This window comes from Peromyscus californicus, unplaced genomic scaffold (assembly GCF_007827085.1).
Source record: "Peromyscus californicus insignis strain IS unplaced genomic scaffold, ASM782708v3 Scaffold_24__1_contigs__length_46423439, whole genome shotgun sequence".
Lineage (NCBI taxonomy): Eukaryota > Metazoa > Chordata > Mammalia > Rodentia > Cricetidae > Peromyscus > Peromyscus californicus.
This window is the reverse complement of record NW_026294535.1, coordinates 2,450,639-2,460,454: the sequence shown is the minus strand read 5'-3', so window position 1 is coordinate 2,460,454 and position 9,816 is coordinate 2,450,639.

Genomic DNA, 9,816 nt, shown 5'->3' with positions numbered 1-9,816 from the left:
TTGGAACAAAGAATGATGGGTAGATGGATAAATGAAAAGTAAGAGTAAAATCTTAGAGTAGAAAAATATCTGAGAAGTCATGTGATTCAATTCAGGTAATTTTTTTCTGCAATATTCTTAAAAGATAGTCAATCAAATTGCCTAATCTTAAGATTTACAGTGATTAGAAACTTCTCTCCAATAAAATAGTTAATTGTAGATATTACTAGAATGTCTTGACCTCAAAGAGAATGATTTTCTTCTTTATGGAAAGTAATTTTAGTTACAGCAAGAGGATATAATATTTTAAGAAGTAAGGAATACAACCCAGGAGGCTGGGAGACGGCTCAGTTGGTAAAGCGCTTGCCTTGCAGCCATAAGGACCCGATGACTTCAATTCCCAAAACCTGTATAAAAAAAACCCACAAGTCTTGGTGTGGTAGGACATGCTTTCTATCCCAGCACTCAGGAGGTAGAGGCAGGTGGCTCTCTGAGAGTTCCAGGACAGCCTGCTCTACATAGCGAGATCTAGGACAGCCAGGGCTACTTAGAGAGACCTTGTCTCAAAAAAAAAAAAAAGCCTGATGGTGCCTACTGGAGAGCTGAGACGCTGAGTCCTTGGTATTCCTGGTCAGCCAGCCTAGTCTGCTTGGTGAGGTCCAGGCCAGTGAGAGACCTGCCATATATCGCTCAACACATACACAAAGATGGAAGGTTCCTGAGAAATAACATCCCAGTTTGCCCCATGGCCTCCACATATCTAGACACACACACACACACACACACACACACACACACACACACACACACGAAAGACAACAGAGGGAAGAGGTAGGGGACCAATAAAAGAAAAGTATGGGTTTCTGGGCAAGGAATAAAAAAAAAGTAAAATGGTATATATGTAAAAATAAATGTGTTGGGCAGTGGTGGCACATGCCTTTAATCCCAGCACTCTGGAAACAGAGACAGGTGGATGTCTATTAGTTCAAAGCCAGCCTGGCCTACAGAGCGAGTTCCAGGACAGGCTCCAAAGCCATAGAGAAACCCTGTCTAAAACCAAACAAACAAAAGTATTAAAGACAGCAGAAAGAAAGTAGGCATGTATGAACAATGTGGGCTGGCGTAGTTCTTTTCAGTCAGCAGCGTTAGCTTTGTGTGGTCTTCAGTATTTTCTCACTACAAACCATCTGTGTTTGTGATTCCGCCCATACTCAATCCAGGACTTCTCCTGTTCTGTATCATAAATTAAAAATGTGGTGCATGTTAAGAAACTGAAAAGATCTCCCACACAAAGTGAGAGAATGTTTGCAAATGATACACCTGGTAGGGAACTTGCACTAGAATATACAGAAGGCTGCATAACTTAATAAGAAAAAGATGAATAACCCAATTTAGAAATAATCAAAGGCTCTGAACAGACACTTCTCTAAAGTAGCTATCAGAATGACCGATAAGAACACAAAAAGATGCTCAGTACCATCAACCATCAGAGAAATGAAAATTAAAACCAAATGCAGTACCAGTTCATGCCACCAGCACATCTATGATAAAGAGAGCTAGACAGTAAATATCAGCAAGCATGTAGAGAAGCTGTAACTCCCGTACACTACCGAGAGACCAGGAAATGCTGCAGCCACATGGGGAAACAGTTTATGCACTCCTTATGGGGAAACCGTCTATGAGCTCCTCATGGGAAACAGTCCATGCACTCCTCATGGGAAAACAGTCCATGCACTCCTCATGGGAAACAGTCTATGAGCTCCTCATGGGAAACAATCCATGCACTCCTCATGGGAAACAGTCTATTCACTCCTCATGGGAAAACAGTCCATGCACTCCTCATGGGAAACAGTCCATGCACTCCTCATGGGAAACAGTCTATGTGCTCCTCATGGGAAACAGTCCATGCACTCCTCGTGGGGAAACAGTCCATGCACTCCTCATGGGAAACAGTCTATGCACTCCTCATGAGGAAACAGTCCATGCACTCCTCATGGGAAACAGTCTATTCACTCCTCATGGGAAAACAGTCCATGCACTCCTCATGGGAAACAGTCCATGCACTCCTCATGGGAAATAGTCCATGCACTCCTCGTGGAAACAGTCCATGCACTCCTCATGGGAAACAGTCCATGCACTCCTCGTGGAAACAGTCCATGCACTCCTCATGGGAAACAGTCTATTCACTCCTCATGGGAAACAGTCCATGCACTCCTCATGGGAAAACAGTCTATGAGCTCCTCATGGGAAACAGTCTGTGCACCCTGCTGTGGGATGTTCTGTGTGGCAAATGTATTGCTCTGATTGGTTGGTAAATAAAACACTGATTGGCCAGTAGTCAGGCAAGAGGAAGTATAGGCGGGACAAGGAGGAGAATAAAGCTGGGAAGTGGAAGGCTGAGTCAGAGTCACTGCTAACTGCCGCCACGATGAGAAACAGCATGTCAAGATGCCGGTAAGTCACGAGCCACGTGGCAAGGTATAGATTTATAGAAATGGATTAATTTAAGCTGTAAGAACAGTTAGCAAGAAGCCTGCCACGGCTGTACAGTTTGTAAGCAATATAAGTCTCTGTGTTTACTTGGTTGGGTCTGAGCGGCTGTGGGACTGGCGGGTGACAGAGATTTGTCCTGACTGTGGGCCAGGCAGGAAAACTCAAGCTACAGCACTCCTCATGGGGAAACAGTCTATGCACTCCTCAAAAGGTTAAACATCTGACCAAGTTATTCCACCCCTAGCTGCCTACCCAAGAGAAATGAAAATAGGTCTCCAAAAAACACTTGTGTTCTGGTGATTCTAGCAGGCTTGTTCACAATAATAAAAACAACTCAAATCCCATCAGCTGGCACATGTATAAAATGAGGTTTACTCACACTGCCAAATTTTTTTCATCAGCAAAGAGAAGTATTGAGACATCCTCTAGTGCGGATAGGGAAAAGAGATAAATGAAGCTCTACAGAAGAAGACCGTCAAAAAGACTAATTAATATCTGTATGTAGACTCTACGTGAAATACGCAGAATAGGCAAACACAGAGGAATTCGAAGGGTGGTTGTCTAGAACTTGGGCTGAGGACAGCGTGGGAACAATTGAGGGGAACAGAAAATAACTGCTGATGGGTGCAGAGCTTCATCGTGGGACGATGGCGAAAATGCAATTGATGGTGGGGATAGCTGCACAGTTTCGTGACTACTAAATGCCATTAAATTCTGTATTTTAATTAGTGGAGTTGTATAGTAGATGACTATATATATATATATATATATATATATATATATATATATATATATATATATATATATATACCAGTGAGGTGATCATTTTAAAGTAAGATACATGTATTGTATCAATCCTAAAAACACACAGTTAATAAGATGTGAAGGTTATTCTTTATTGTCAACCTGATGCAACCGAGAGAAGCGGGAACCTCAATGAGATAACTGCTTCAATCAGATTGGTCCGTGGCCACATCTCTGAGAAATTATCTTGGTAGGTGAGGGATGTGGGAGGGCCCAGCTCACTGTCAGCAGCACTATCTGTAGGGAGGTGGTCCTGGCTGTATAAAGAAGCTGAGCCAGAGGGTGAGCCAGTGGACAGCATTCCTCCATGGTTTCTGCTTCAGGTTCTTCCCTTGCGTTCCTGCCCTGACCTCCCTCAGTGATGGACTGTGATGTGGGACTCGTAAGCTGAAACAAACCCTTTCCTCTCTAGGTTGCTTTGGGCCACAGTGGTCATCACAGTGACAGAAAAGCAAACTAGAACCACGGCAAAGACGAGAATCTACAAGACTCTCCAGGGGATCTGAGTGTCAGTTCCCAAGATCCACTTTGGGGACTTGGCTGGGGCAGCCACCACTCACCACAGACGCTGAAGCTCTCACGGGTGACACTGGAACCAACACCAGGTTCGCTCACCGCTGCTTGCCAGTTCTTGGTGCCCCCATTTCCATGGAAATTCCCCCAAGATCCTCTTCTGAACTGGAATCTAGAGGAGGACTGTGTGATTGGCGGAACTTAGGGAGGCCATCTGATTGACTAATCCTAGGTCACAGCCTTGCACCTAAACGGTAAATAAAGCTCAAGAAATAAGTTCTGGCTTCTGCTGGAGAGTCGGCTGCACAGTAGAGCAAGCCTCTGATAACAGAAGGAAATTCCTTCATTTCTCAGTCCTGGTTTCCAATGGGTAGAGTGAATCTGAATTTTCTTGCAATGTTTTGAAGGTTGTAGATTCAACTTCTGTTCCCTGAATAGTTGCCTAAGCAGAAGATCTGCTTGTAAGTAGCATGTGCACATCCCATCCCTGTTCTGCATTGCTAGCTCTATTTCAGTAGCTTGAGTTCTGTTGTAGTGTGTTTCTGCCATGGACATTGTCAAATGCACTAACTCCCCCTTAGTGCACACACACACACACACACACACACACACACACACACACACACACACACTCCAGAGAGCCAACTGTTGAACATTTCAGAGTACAGCCCTGTTTTTCATTCTCCTTGGCATATAAACCGTCACTGCAACAAGTATTTTGAACACTCCCCCCAGTGCGGGCTCTCTGAACCACTTCTGGCCTGCAGACTGTTTATTATCAGTCCTCAATAAGTGCAGAAATTGAGTCGTTTTAGAACCCTTTTAAGTTGCTGTGATACCCAAACATATAATTTTATGTTTCACACAATATCAGTCCGGGATGGATTGGAAATTTAAAACTGACCCATCACCACGGGTTGTTTGAGGGGTACAGCTTGGATGATTCTCATGGCTGTATTGTTCCAATCTCTTGATGTAACAGGTAGTAATATTACCCTCTCAGCTACTGAATGTCCCATTATCTGATCATGGATGTCTTCCTTGCCAACCACTCTCTTATGCCTTTCACAATGGATTCGTATGCTTTTGCTCAAAACCCACCATTCTGCCTTCCAGCTTCCAGTCCCCTCTCCTAATTGACATAGTATCAAGGAGCTAGAAGAATTGGCAGACTTTAAACAAACAAACAAGAACCCACACGGATTATAAAATACCACCTTTTCTGTTTCTCTTTCCCATACACAAAGCCAAGAAGGATATAGGCAAACATATCAGTAATTATTTCTTGGTGGTAGGATAATGTATAGAAGTTATATGCTTTTGCAAACTTGGATTTTCTATAGACTGTTTAGTGTTATAAAGTCAGAAACAAACCCTTGTCCTCATTTCCTGACTTCCATGGACTGTCTATGGATCTCCTTCCTATGCCCTGGCTCCCTGTGGGGCAAAAGCTCAACTTCACACATCACCCTTGGAAAGCCTTTAGGACAGTCTGGCCACTGTTATCTTGACACTCGGTTATCAAATCCACATCGGAGCTGACCGAAAATACTTGGGTGTCATTCCAACTTGTGGTTTGTCCCTCTCCCAACTTTTTGCCAAAGTCTGCGCTTCTTTATTTGTTAAGAAATTATCCTATCCCTGACACTGGTTTTCTGGAATGTCACCACAAGCATTTCTCACTGCAATGGTTAAGATATTAAATTCTGAGTTCTCTGTATGTAAGCAAGGATCTCTAAGGCTTACCCATCTTAAAAATGAGGACCGTGGCAAATATTTTGGTTGATAACCAGTTGTTATGGAGAGGCAGTGAGACAAGTCTAGAATTTCTATAGAAAAACAATTTGTATCCAGAGGCTTTAAATATGTATCTCATCTCTCCTTTGTCTTGAATAAGAACCTTAAAGTAGTCATAACTAGAGGAATCTAAACCCACAGTGTAAGCCTTTTTATTCTACAAATCTTAATGTACTTATTTAATGCTATTATCCAGTCCTAGAAAATGCACTGGACAATTCTCACTGTTATAAACTGCAGAAGGAAGCATGAAATAGTATAATCTTTGTGGAAATCATTGTATCTCTCTGTATCAAAAGTCTTAAAAAGAGAAAAACAATCATAACTTTTAGTGAAAGCAAAGAGAAAAGGGCAAATTCTCCTCCCTCCCAATAAGGTAAAACCGGACAACATAATTTAAAATGGCTATTTCAGAGTTCTGGAGACTGATGGGAGGCAGACAACCAATAGAAAAGTATATATTCACAAAGAACAACTGTTGATGGGGTTGGAGCAGGAGTCTGTGGTGTCTCTTCCAGCACGGATCCCCTCTCCCAGTGCTAGTGTTATCTGGCCATAGCCTTATTGTGAGGAGGACTTGATTTGGAGCAGAGGGAGGAAAGTCTGTGCCCAGAATTATTGACAGTAAAAGCAGCATTATGGGCAGGAAAAGCTCATAGTTAGCTGAGGACGCAATAAGATCCTAGCCAGCAAGTAACAAAGGGAGCCTGGAAAAATGAGAAACCCATCGAATTGAGAAACGCTCTTCACTTATCCCTGGCTAACTATGAGCCCAAACAAGTTAGTCTGTAGATCCAAGAAGTTCCATCAACCCCAAGGAACACAAGCACAAAGAGATTCTCATTTAGAAATGTAGTTATCTGACTATTGAAAGCCTCAAACAAAGACAAACATCTTAAAAACAAACAACGCCCCCACAACAAACACAGAATACCTGCCCTATAGAAAATAGCATCACCACAGGACAACAGAAGTATGGTTAATTAAAACAGAAGTCAACTTTTCATCAGACACAGTACAGGTTGAGATGTCATGGGAGGGTGTGTCCAAAGTACTGAAAGAAAGCAGCACAGAGGACTTCTGTAAGTAAGAAAACAATCCTTCGGAAGTGAAGCCCAAGGAATGTCATCTCCAGATCAACAATGTGTGGATGATGCTGGGAAACTTACTGGAAATACTAAAGAAAGTTCTCTGGACCAAACAAAATGCTACATGATAATTTGACTGTACACAAAGACAGAAACATTACATATGTGGGCAAATATAAAAAGTTTAACAAACATTCCATCTCTCACTGGTCCTCAGTTTCTTCAAAAAGTTTGTGTTATATAAATCAGTTTTTACAGTACTGTGTGATTTGGTCCTAAGAAGGATGCACTGTGTGATAAGAGCAGTACAGGGGACAGTGAATATGACAGAGATATGGACGAGGAAAGTCAACACATTTTACCCAAAACTAAGGAGATAAGTTAAGGCACACATTTTAATTCTTAAAGCAATCCAGTCAGGAAACACGTAAAAGTGTCAGCCATGAGGAAAACCATCCAGGGGCTGGAGAGATGGCTCAGCAGGTAGGAACAGTGGCTGCTCTTCCAGAGGACCTGACTTCCATCTCCTGCACCTACATAGAGGTCCTCTATAGACGGTTGTAACTCCAGTTCCAGGGGTTCTGGTACCCTTTTCTGACACTTGTGGGCACTGCACATACACAGACACACATATAGGCAAAGCACCCATACACATTAAAATAAAAATAAAAAATGAAGAAACTAAAAGACTATAAAATTACAAAATGTAATCCCAAATGAGAAGTATAAATCGAAATCACAAAAAACACAATTCACACCGACTAGGGTGATTGTAATTTTTATTCATTGAAAACACATTTTAGCAAAGACAGAGAGAGGAACTGGAAGCCACATATGTTGCTGGTGAGAATATGAAAGGGTGCAGATGCGTGGGGAACGCTTGGCTGGCTCTTCAGAAGGTTTAACACACGGTTGTCCTCTCCTATACCCAAAGAAATCAAACTAAAGCCTCAAAAAATGTATTTGTACCAATTGCTTCACAGCAGCAAAATTTGCAAGAACCGGAAGATGGACATAAGCCAAAAGTCCATCAACGGAACCCCAAAATGAAAATGTGACAGGTAGACACAATAGCACGTTATGCAGCCATCCAAGGGCTGAGGGACAGAGCCACACCGCAGCGTGGAGGAACCTCAAAGTCAGGCTTCAGCAAGCTGAAAAAAACGGCTCTGCCTGTGGACCCAAGATTGACACCTGAAAGGAGAAAACCAACTCCACAACGGTCTTCTGATCCCTACACACACATGTTGTGGTACACCTACCACCACTCCACATCAATAATAATAATAATAATAAATCACTTTCAAAGTGCTAAATTAAAGAAAGCAGACACAAGAGTCATATATTGTTTGATTCCATTTATAGAATCTAGTAGGTAAACACAAAAGTTCTTAAAACAGATCACTCAGGGACAAGGAACGTTCAGGGGGAGGAGGAAGAGACTACTAATAAGCATGAGGTTTTCCTTCAGTTTATGTTTTGGAAGTCTATATGCATAATGGCTACACAACACTAAAGTATCAAATGCTCCTAAATCATACAGTTTAAAATGGTTAATTTTATGTTGTGTAAATTCACTTTAATTTCAAAAATTCAAGTGTGAGCTGGAGAGATAGCACAACATTAAAGACTACACAGCTTTGATCAAAACTTAAAACTTCAAAACATAGTTTTACATGTTGAAGATCTGTATCTACCAAAAAAGTTTAAACTCTACTAGTGCCAATATATAGTTTTAGCAAGGTTGTGGGAAAAAAATTAACATATAAAACCAATTGTACTTCCGTATACTAGCAGCAATTTGAAAATGAAATTAAGCAAACAACTCCTGGTACAATAAAATCGAAGAGGATGATGCAAAGATGAGCTGTAGACTGAAATAAAACTGTTAAAACTGCATATCTGATAAAAGACATGTATAAAATATGCAAAGAACTCTTAAAACTCCTAAAATCCATCTTAAAATGGCAAAGTAATTGAAGAAACATTTATTTCAAAAGAAGATATACAACTGGCTAGCAGCTGCATGGAATGCTGCTTGGCATCCTTTATCATCTGAGAATTCATCAGACAAGCAGCAGAGCGGAGTCCAGGGAGGAGCCTACAGGACAGATGTGCACAGGTGTGGTCAGCTTCACAGTTTGCTAAGCGCCCCAACACAGGTCTTTTTTGGCTGTAGTGTGAGGAGTACTTTCATTTAGGGGGACATTCGTTCTTGCTAACATTTTAATAGTATCATAGATCTGCTCATGAGCTGTTAGGGACACTGTGCTTACTGTAGCCTGCTGTTAGGTGTCTCATTTTAAATTGAGCATTAAGGGAATTAAGTATTTTAATTCCAGCTCTGCACTACTTCTATCCTAAGGGCCTGTTGCCATTTTTAGCTTCTGTGAAATTTTTCCCACCAAGAAAGACAGAATTACAAGGGTTTTTTTTTTCCCCCTAGCAGATTCAGTTGGAATAGTGTATTCTTAATTATCAAAACACCCATCCTGTGTGGGGGCTTTGAATTGGCGAATGGTGGACAGCCACAGTGCATAGAAAGCGTGGCACATGCTATGTGACCTCAGTTACCTACACTGGAACACTGTGTCCACACCCAGACCTAGACAATCTGGCCAAACTGCTTTGAGTGTGGGTAATTTTGTTCTTTGTTTTGTGTGATTTTGTTTCCTATAATGTACACATTCACTGTTTTAAAGGATTCTTTTAAAAACCTGAAAGGAAAAGGAAATGAAAACCGAAACTATAATGATCACTGTCAAGGACATGGAGAGAAGGACACCTCACTAATGGCTCATAGCAATTCCATCATTAAGTGTTTAGCCAAGAGAAGAGACACCCACACACACTCACACAAATGCAGTGGCTGTATTCATAGTGTAGAAACAGCCCACATGCCCCTCAGCTGGTTCAGTGTGGCACACTCACACAATCAGACACAACTTGATAGTGTACTTGTTACTTTCCACCACTGCGGCCAAAATACCTGGCGGAGACAACCAGAGGGAGACAAAAGCTTGCTCCCCAGTTTGCAAGGGTTCCGGTCCACCACGGTGGGGAAGGCAGTGTGCGGTTTACAGAAGCACGAGTGTGTGGCAGAGGTTCCTCGCATCACAGAGGACCAGGCAGAGTGAACTGG